Source organism: Gossypium arboreum, chromosome 10, assembly GCF_025698485.1.
Source record: "Gossypium arboreum isolate Shixiya-1 chromosome 10, ASM2569848v2, whole genome shotgun sequence".
Classification (NCBI taxonomy): Eukaryota; Viridiplantae; Streptophyta; class Magnoliopsida; order Malvales; family Malvaceae; genus Gossypium; species Gossypium arboreum.
Genome location: NC_069079.1, coordinates 13173310 through 13181402, shown reverse-complemented (window position 1 = coordinate 13181402; position 8093 = coordinate 13173310). Strand labels below are relative to the sequence as shown.

At 30.6% G+C, this 8093-nt stretch overlaps 1 non-coding gene across 1 annotated transcript; it reads left to right on the top strand.

Annotated features, from left to right (window-relative positions):
* Positions 1-1211: 1211 nt before the first annotated feature.
* Positions 1212-1317, top strand: LOC128283182 (small nucleolar RNA R71). The gene has a single exon (XR_008273524.1). It is a non-coding gene; the product is annotated as a small nucleolar RNA R71 (small nucleolar RNA).
* Positions 1318-8093: the final 6776 nt, after the last annotated feature.

Here is an 8093-nt window from a genome sequence, read left to right as displayed (position 1 = left end):
TAGTATAATTGATTGCAGTTGCATGCAATCCTAGAAATAGGACAACATAAATCTACCGGATTAGAGTCAAATTTAATAGGGGAATCTATAGATCAAGTTAATGCGACAATAGGGGTTTTAATTAGAAAGAAATTTCAATTAATCAACCTATAGTTAGTTGCTCTTACTCTCAAAAGAGATATTAGCATAATTTACGGATTTCTACGGATCAAGATACCAAGTAATAAATAGTTTAATTCAGATGCATAATAATACATGAAGTCTAGGAGGAATCTTTCCTGAGTATTATCTCTCTCATTGGTTATCTTAGTTAAATTAATTTAGTAAATCTTAGTTTAAAACAATCACTCCAAATTATCTGCTAAATAATAAGAAAACGGTAATTACTAATATTTTTAGTCCTCGTGGATATGATATCTTTACCCACCATAACTATACTATTTATCAATAGGTGCATTTGCCTTTTTCGTATTTTTAGTTAGTTCTTCAATACACATTTGTTAGTTTCAGTGTTGCTAGGTAAGCTCCCTTTTGGACTTTCCGAAATTAGTTTGGCAAGCTGTCCAATTTGATTTTCAAGCCCATGAATCAATGCTTGCTGATGTTTTAGTGTTGTTTCGGTGTTTCGAAATCGAGTTTCTGTCACTGAAATAAATTTAGCCAACATCTTTTCAAGGTTCAGTTTATTTTCTTGCTGATAAGGTTGTTGAAAACTTGGAGGCGGTTGTGACATTTGATTTCCTTGACCACCCCTGGAAAAATTTGGATGAGTCCTCCATCCTGCATTATAAGTATTGTTATAGGGCTTATCTTGATGTCTAGAATTAATACCCAAAAAGTTGACTTGCTCATGCTCCATGTTAGACTTGAAAGGTGAATATTCTGGATTAATCATCTTCGCTCCATTCACATCGTATTGCATCACTAGATTTACCTACTTAGAAAAATTCAAACTATCAACTTTTTTATTCAATGCTTCCGCTTGGCTTGCCAACATAACAATTGCATCTATATTAAAAACACTGGTTGCTTTCATCAGTTTTGTTCTCATGACTTTACACTGATAGTTATTTAGTGCTATTTCTTCAATAAACTCTTGAGCTTCCTCAGTTGCTTTCTTATTCAATGTTCCACCAATTACTGCATCAATTAATTGCCTAGTTGATGGATTCAAACTACTGTAGAAGATTTGAACTTGTAACCACAAAGGCAACCCATGACGAGGGCACCTTCTCAAAAGATCTTTAAATCTCTCCCACGCATCATATAATGTCTCCATACCAAATTGAACAAAAGAAGAGATGTCGTTTCTTAACTAAGCTATTTTTATCGGTGGGAAGCACTTCAACAGAAAATTTTTAGCCATTTGATCCCAAGCCTTGATAGAACCTTATGGAAGTGAATTCAACCATTGTTTTGCCTTACTCCTTAGAGAGAATAGGAATAAATGTAAGCATATGGCATCATAAAAAATGCCATTGATCTTGAATGTGTCATAAATCTCTAGAAAGTTAGCCAAATAAGTATTGGGATCTTTATCTTGCAAACCATCAAACTGAACATACTGCTATACCATTTGAATTGTGTTCGGCTTCAGTTCAAAATTGTTTACAGCAATGGTAAGTCTCACAATACTTGATTCGGTCCCAATCAAAGCAAGTTTAGCATAATCATACATAGTCTGAGGAATAGGACCAGTAGGAGGTAGTTGATTATTTTGATTATCACCCATCTCAACAACAATATCTTTTTCCTCTTGATCGTCTACCATATTCTGTTGATTCTGCCTTACTTCTATAACCTCTTTATGGTTTCTACTAGTCTTGTTGATCTTACTATCAAAAAGTAATAGATCCAACGGGTTTCCTCTAGTCATAAACCAAAAGAACCTGTCAGAAGCAAACAAATGAAAAATTAGAATGAAAAAATTAAATTAAAAACAAAAATATTAAAATTAAAATAAAAAATAGCTAAATTAATAGAAATAAAATTTTCCTAATATTTTAGTCCCTAGTAACAGCACTAAAAACTTGATGCAGTCGTAAACCAACTAAAAAATTGACAAAGACAAGTGCACCTATCAATTAATAGTGTAGCTACTGTGAGCATAGATATCATTCCCACGAAGACTAAAGATTATTTAATCGACAAAATGGAGTGATTGATTAAAAACTAAAATTAACTAAAGAACATGACAAAGAACAAATCAGGAAAATAATTAAGTAAATAACCAAGAAGCGAAACAATACCCAAGAAAGAAATCACCTAGATTTCATCTGTCACTATTAATCTAAATTACGCAATTTCTTCACTTAACATCTTGATCCATAGAAATCCCTAAATTATACTAATATCTCTCTTCAAGACTAAGAACAACTGACTCTAGGTTGATTAATTGAAATTTCTTTCTAATTAAAATCCCTATTTTCGCATTAACTCGATCTATGGATCCCCCTATTAGATTTGACTCTAATCCCGTAGATTTATGTCGTCCTATTTCTAGGATTGCATGCAACTCCACTCAATTATACTAGATTTACTCTTAAAAAATGTCTATTCTTCCTATGATTCAAGCACATCAAATAGGGATTAATAGTCTAGAACTATTAAACCAAGAATTAAGCACACATAATTAAGAACAATATCCAAGTATATATTGCGTAAAAACATAAATCAAATAACAAAATTCATCTTAAGGCTCATCTCCTTAGGTATTTAGAAAATTAGTTTATAATCGCAAATAAAAACATCTTAAAGACAGTATAACCACAAGAAACAAGAAAAGCCATAATAAACTTCAAAGAAATCAAAAGGAGATCTTCAATCTTGATAGAAATCTGCTTCAGAGTCGGCTTCAATGGTGTTTTCTGAGTTGTTTAGAAAAGTCATAATGAACTTCAAAGAAATCAAAAGGAGATATTCAATCTTGATAGAAATATGCTTCAGAGTCGGCTTCAATGGTGTTTTTTGAGTTGTTTTCTTTAATAATATCTAACAGCTTACTCCCATCTTCTTATATTTGGTATATATAGGTCTTAGAATGCCTGAAAAACCTAAAAAATTGTGTTTTTTCGTGTTTCTAGAGTACAGTTTACAAAATCCACACAATCTGCCACATCGCCGTGCGGCAGCTCGTGTGGCTCACATGGTCGTGTGTCCAACCTGTGTGGAATGGCCCAATCCATGTGGCTCTTGAAACTTGCTCCGATTTTTTTATTTTCACTCATTTTTCTCCCAAATGCTCTCCTAAGTATAGAAACATGAATTTAATAAATTAGGAGCATAAAATTCACCATTTTAAATCAAATAATCATCCAAAAAACGCATTAAGATTGAGACTAAAACATTTTACTTTTGGCATTTATCAAGAGTCTCCTCTCAGTGTCATCTATCTAAATCTTTCACTAGAGGCATCAACTCTAGTGTAATATGCAATTCAATACAATTAAGTAAACAAATCATCAATCAACCAATAAAATGATTCAACACATGATTAAACTTAAATCCCACACAATCAATTTATCGAACACACGATAAACATAAAATATAAAAGATAAAAGTTGAAAAAATGCTCATTCAATGATGTAAATCTAATGAAACATGCGTGTTTAATCCATATCAATTTACAAAATCTTTAACAAAATAAAAGAAATAAAACAACGAAAATAAAAATTTGTTCTAAAAAGGAAAAGGAAAAAGAAGAGAAAATCAAATATAAAAAAATACACAAATTAAAAAGTCTAATTGTTTACCCTTAGCTTTTTACCCAAAAGATCTATAAATTGATATTTATAGTATTTTCTAATTTAACCTACAAAAGACAGGTTTTTCCTCAATTAAAATCTAAATTGAGACTGGTTTGTCTCCAAAATACCCTTTATGCATTTTCCTCATCAAGGTTCGGTGTCGCGACATCAATACCTTGGTGTCATGACATCTTCTATAGTCTACTAAAATAGATGCTTTTAGTTTCAGTGCTGTGACAACAACCCTTTGGTGTCACGACATTGTCCTCAAGAGATTTGACTTATTCATCTGCAAAGGTTCTAACAGGGGTTGTGACTAGTGTTGCCACATCATTGGCCTAATGTTGCAACCCAACAAGTCCTCGTTGTCACGGCCTTAGAGGTAGTCCACTTGATTGTGCCATTTGGTGAAGTCCAACTCCTTAGTTGATGACAAAAACATTATTGTTACGATATCAACATCTTGGTGTTGCAACTTTGACTCCAATTCAAGCTCCTCTTTTCATTTTTGCATCAATTAGGTACCTGAAACGAGCTCAACTCAAATATTAATTCCTTAATGGAATATACTTGGCATTTTATTTATAAAAGCATTAAAGCACGATAAAAACTAAAATTAAGTATGAAATTTATAAAGTGCAGAAGTATAACAAATGACACAATAAAATACTCGAGAATAAGCCCTTTAAGTGTTTAAAGAGCTTAATTTGGCATATATGAATACAACAGATCAAAATGCTAACTACGATATTCGTATCCATGCCTATATTTGAAGAAACAGACAACAACCATTTAGTTCATTAATAGGTTATCAAGTTTCCCTACAAAACGCTTTATAAAGATATGTTGGAGTCATTGAATCCTAAATAAATGTATTAGTTGTATCAAAAGATTCCAATAAAGGGAGATACATGGTATGAACTTTGTTTCCATACTTGTCTAGAAATAACATTTATCTTACCTTCCAAAACATAGAAACTCTAGCATATTGATCCATCTCCTCTATAGTTGCATGTAGCGGAGGGGCTGATTTGAGAAGCCTCTCCAATAACGTGCATTTCACTTGATTACCATCTAATTAATTCTCTTTCTTAGATGGAACAACACCCAACAACCAATCACACTTGTAATCTTATCAATGCTACTAGCTCTGATTATCGCTTGCTTGTCAATTGGAAGACATATTATTAAAGTGACATCTTCTAGTGTTATAGTTGCTTCTTCACATAGAAAATGGAATGTAAGTGTTTTTGGCTCTATCTTTCCAACAAGGCGAAAAGCAATTTTAGTAATCATAATAACTTTTTTAATCATAAATGCCTCATATAAACCAACACTCCTTAAATGGCCTACGATATATCCATTGGACTTTGGGAATTTTAAATTATATCAAGAAGAAACTTGTTTTGTCATTGTTAAAAATATAAAAAATATTATTTATTTTTTCAAAAATATTAAAAAAAATGTTTCCACAAAAATTACAAAACTAAAAAATTGAGTTAAAAATTTTACCATATTGATGCCAAATTTTGCTACATGTTTTTGAAACCTTAAAGCTATCATCTTCACCTAGAAAAGTGTTAGAGTTATGTGACCCGAATCCTATCACTTGTTAAAGAAATAAAATACAGTGGCAAACTAGGGTTGCGACTCTGGCCCTCGTGGTACGACCATGCCACATAAGTAGAATCCGTATAGAACGACACTTCTTCTATTTGACATTGATTAGAATAAAGTTTTTCAACCTTTAAATAGATGTAGTCGAAACTCTTCTTGTATCATTCGTTTGCCAACATTAGTGAATTTCTTCTCATTTCCCTGTGACTTTTTCCTAAAAGAAATTCTACGTAAAATCTGTGTATTCTTATTTTTAGACTATTCTATTGCCATTATTGACGTCTATAATAGCTGTAATAACCTAAATTCGCCTGGCCCATAAAGTAAATAAATATAAAAACAAAAAAAGGAAAATAAAAGTCCATTTACAAGGCCAAATTGATAGCCTATATACATAGCCCAAATTAAGCATTGTCTATAGCCCATTTACAAGAAATATCGGTAGCCCATATACACTCAAAACTTTTAACCCAAGACTCAATTAGCCTATTACTCCATTACACCTTTAACCCAAAAAAAATGAACGAGGCCCAAATGGCCTAATTTTTTAACAGAGGATGGAAGACCTAGGGTTTCTGGAACCCTAGGTGCCGCAAACGGAAGGTTCCAGAATTTACGCCGCAAGCCCCCAACAAACGCGCCCGTTCCTCTCGCAGTGACCCACCGTGATTCCAGGCTCCGTATCACGCCAGGATTGACGCCTGAATAAACGCCGGAGTGCCGTCTTCAGTGCTCGTTTATTACCGGACCCTTGCTGATATCTGCAAAATGGAAAGAACCGCAGCAGAAAAGAGAAGCAAAATATGGAAAGAAATCAAAGATTTCTTTCCCAGATTGTAATGATTTACAAGGGGCTATAAAAGCCCTTCTTTGTAACCTGTTAAGGACATGAAAAAGAAATAAAAATAGCACAAGAGAATATTACAGATTTCTTCACTTTGTCAGAAAACAAAGGTGATCATTTTTCTTTTCTTAGATATCAATGTTTCATGCATGCAAAATACTATAAAAATAAATAAAAGAGATTACCTTTTTTTTGCTGTAAAAAAGGGTGAAACGATTTGTATTCTGACCGCCGTACTCGGCGAGGTGAGCGGTGGCGCGTGAGCGCGTGGGAACCCGATGACGGAGGCTCGACAGAGCTCCGAGGGTTTGCTCTCAGCCCCTTTCAGCGAATCCTTCTATTTTTTAAAAAAAATCTGTTTTAAAATGTTTTTTTTGGCTGAAACTTGGCTTTTATAGCCTCATATAAACGACGTCGTTTTGCTTAAAACAATAAGTTTAAAAACGGCGTCGTTCTAAGGCTAGGATCCGCGCGTTGACCCGAGATCCGGGTAGGATACGTGCGTTTTTGGAAGATGGGCTAATTGCCCTATTAGTCCTTCAGCATTTTTAATCTTTATAATTTCATTTTATTTTTATTTTAATTTGGCCCTAATCTTTTATATTTGTTTCAATTTAATCCTAATAGCCATTAAAATCCATTATGAAGAACAACGTCGTTTTGGGATTAGGGCAAATTGCCCAGGGAGTCCCTTGTAGTTTTGAATGCGTTCTAATTATGCCTAAGTTTTTTTGGTTATTTTAAAATGGGCCCAGAACTTTAGTTTTATTTAATTTTAATCCTTTTAAATATTTTTGCATAATTTATTTATTAAATACCTTATATATTATTTATTTTTAAATATTAGTTATATAAAATATTATTATTATTTATATATTATCCATTATATTATTTATATTATTATTTTACATTTTATTTATAAATTTTATTATATATTATATGTTATTATATATACTATTCCTTATGTTTTTATTTTATTATAAATTATGTATTATTTTATTATTCATTAATTGTCTAGAATTTTAAATATTTTAAAATTATTATTAAATAATAGTATGTATATATTATCCTTATTTATATGATATTTATTATATTTATTTATATTTCATTATATTTTATTTATATATTTTATTACTTATCATATATTATTATATATTATTCCTGTATTATCTTCCTTTTATTATATATATTATTTCATTATTTATTATTTATTAGTATATAAAAATTAAATTTGTAAATTATTATAAACTAATATATATACTATTATTATATGTCCATATTTAAAATTTATTACAAGATTTTGTTCCAATTTAACACATTATTTTATTTTTTTATAATATATCAAGCTACTATATTTTTTTAAAAATTCTCTTTTATTACTTATATATTGCTTAATATATTTCATTTCTTTATTATTTTTATTTCTATCCTTTTGTATTTATTAGATATTGTTTTAACATGCTAATTTCATCCCATAAATTATTTATTATTTTTATGTTATTTATTCATTGTTATATATTCGCATGAAAATTGATCATTTTATGTTGTTATTTTAAAAATATATTCGCATGAAATATTATTTTATATGTCTAATTTGTACTGATATATTCATTATTTTTTCTTTTTTTGCCATTTTGTATTTTTGCATGAAATGATAATGTGTATATTCATATTATTTATGATTATATATGCATGAAATGTTAAAGAATTGTATGAGTTATGTCGTATTTACCATTTTCTACATTATATTTGCATGAAATGTTAAAGTACGTAGTTTAATTAATCCAATATTAATCTTTTGTAATAGGTTAAATGCATCATCATTTTTAAAAATTTTCATTTAATCCAAAGGAGTCTTAAAAAACAAGGCAATGTCTTTTGTATTT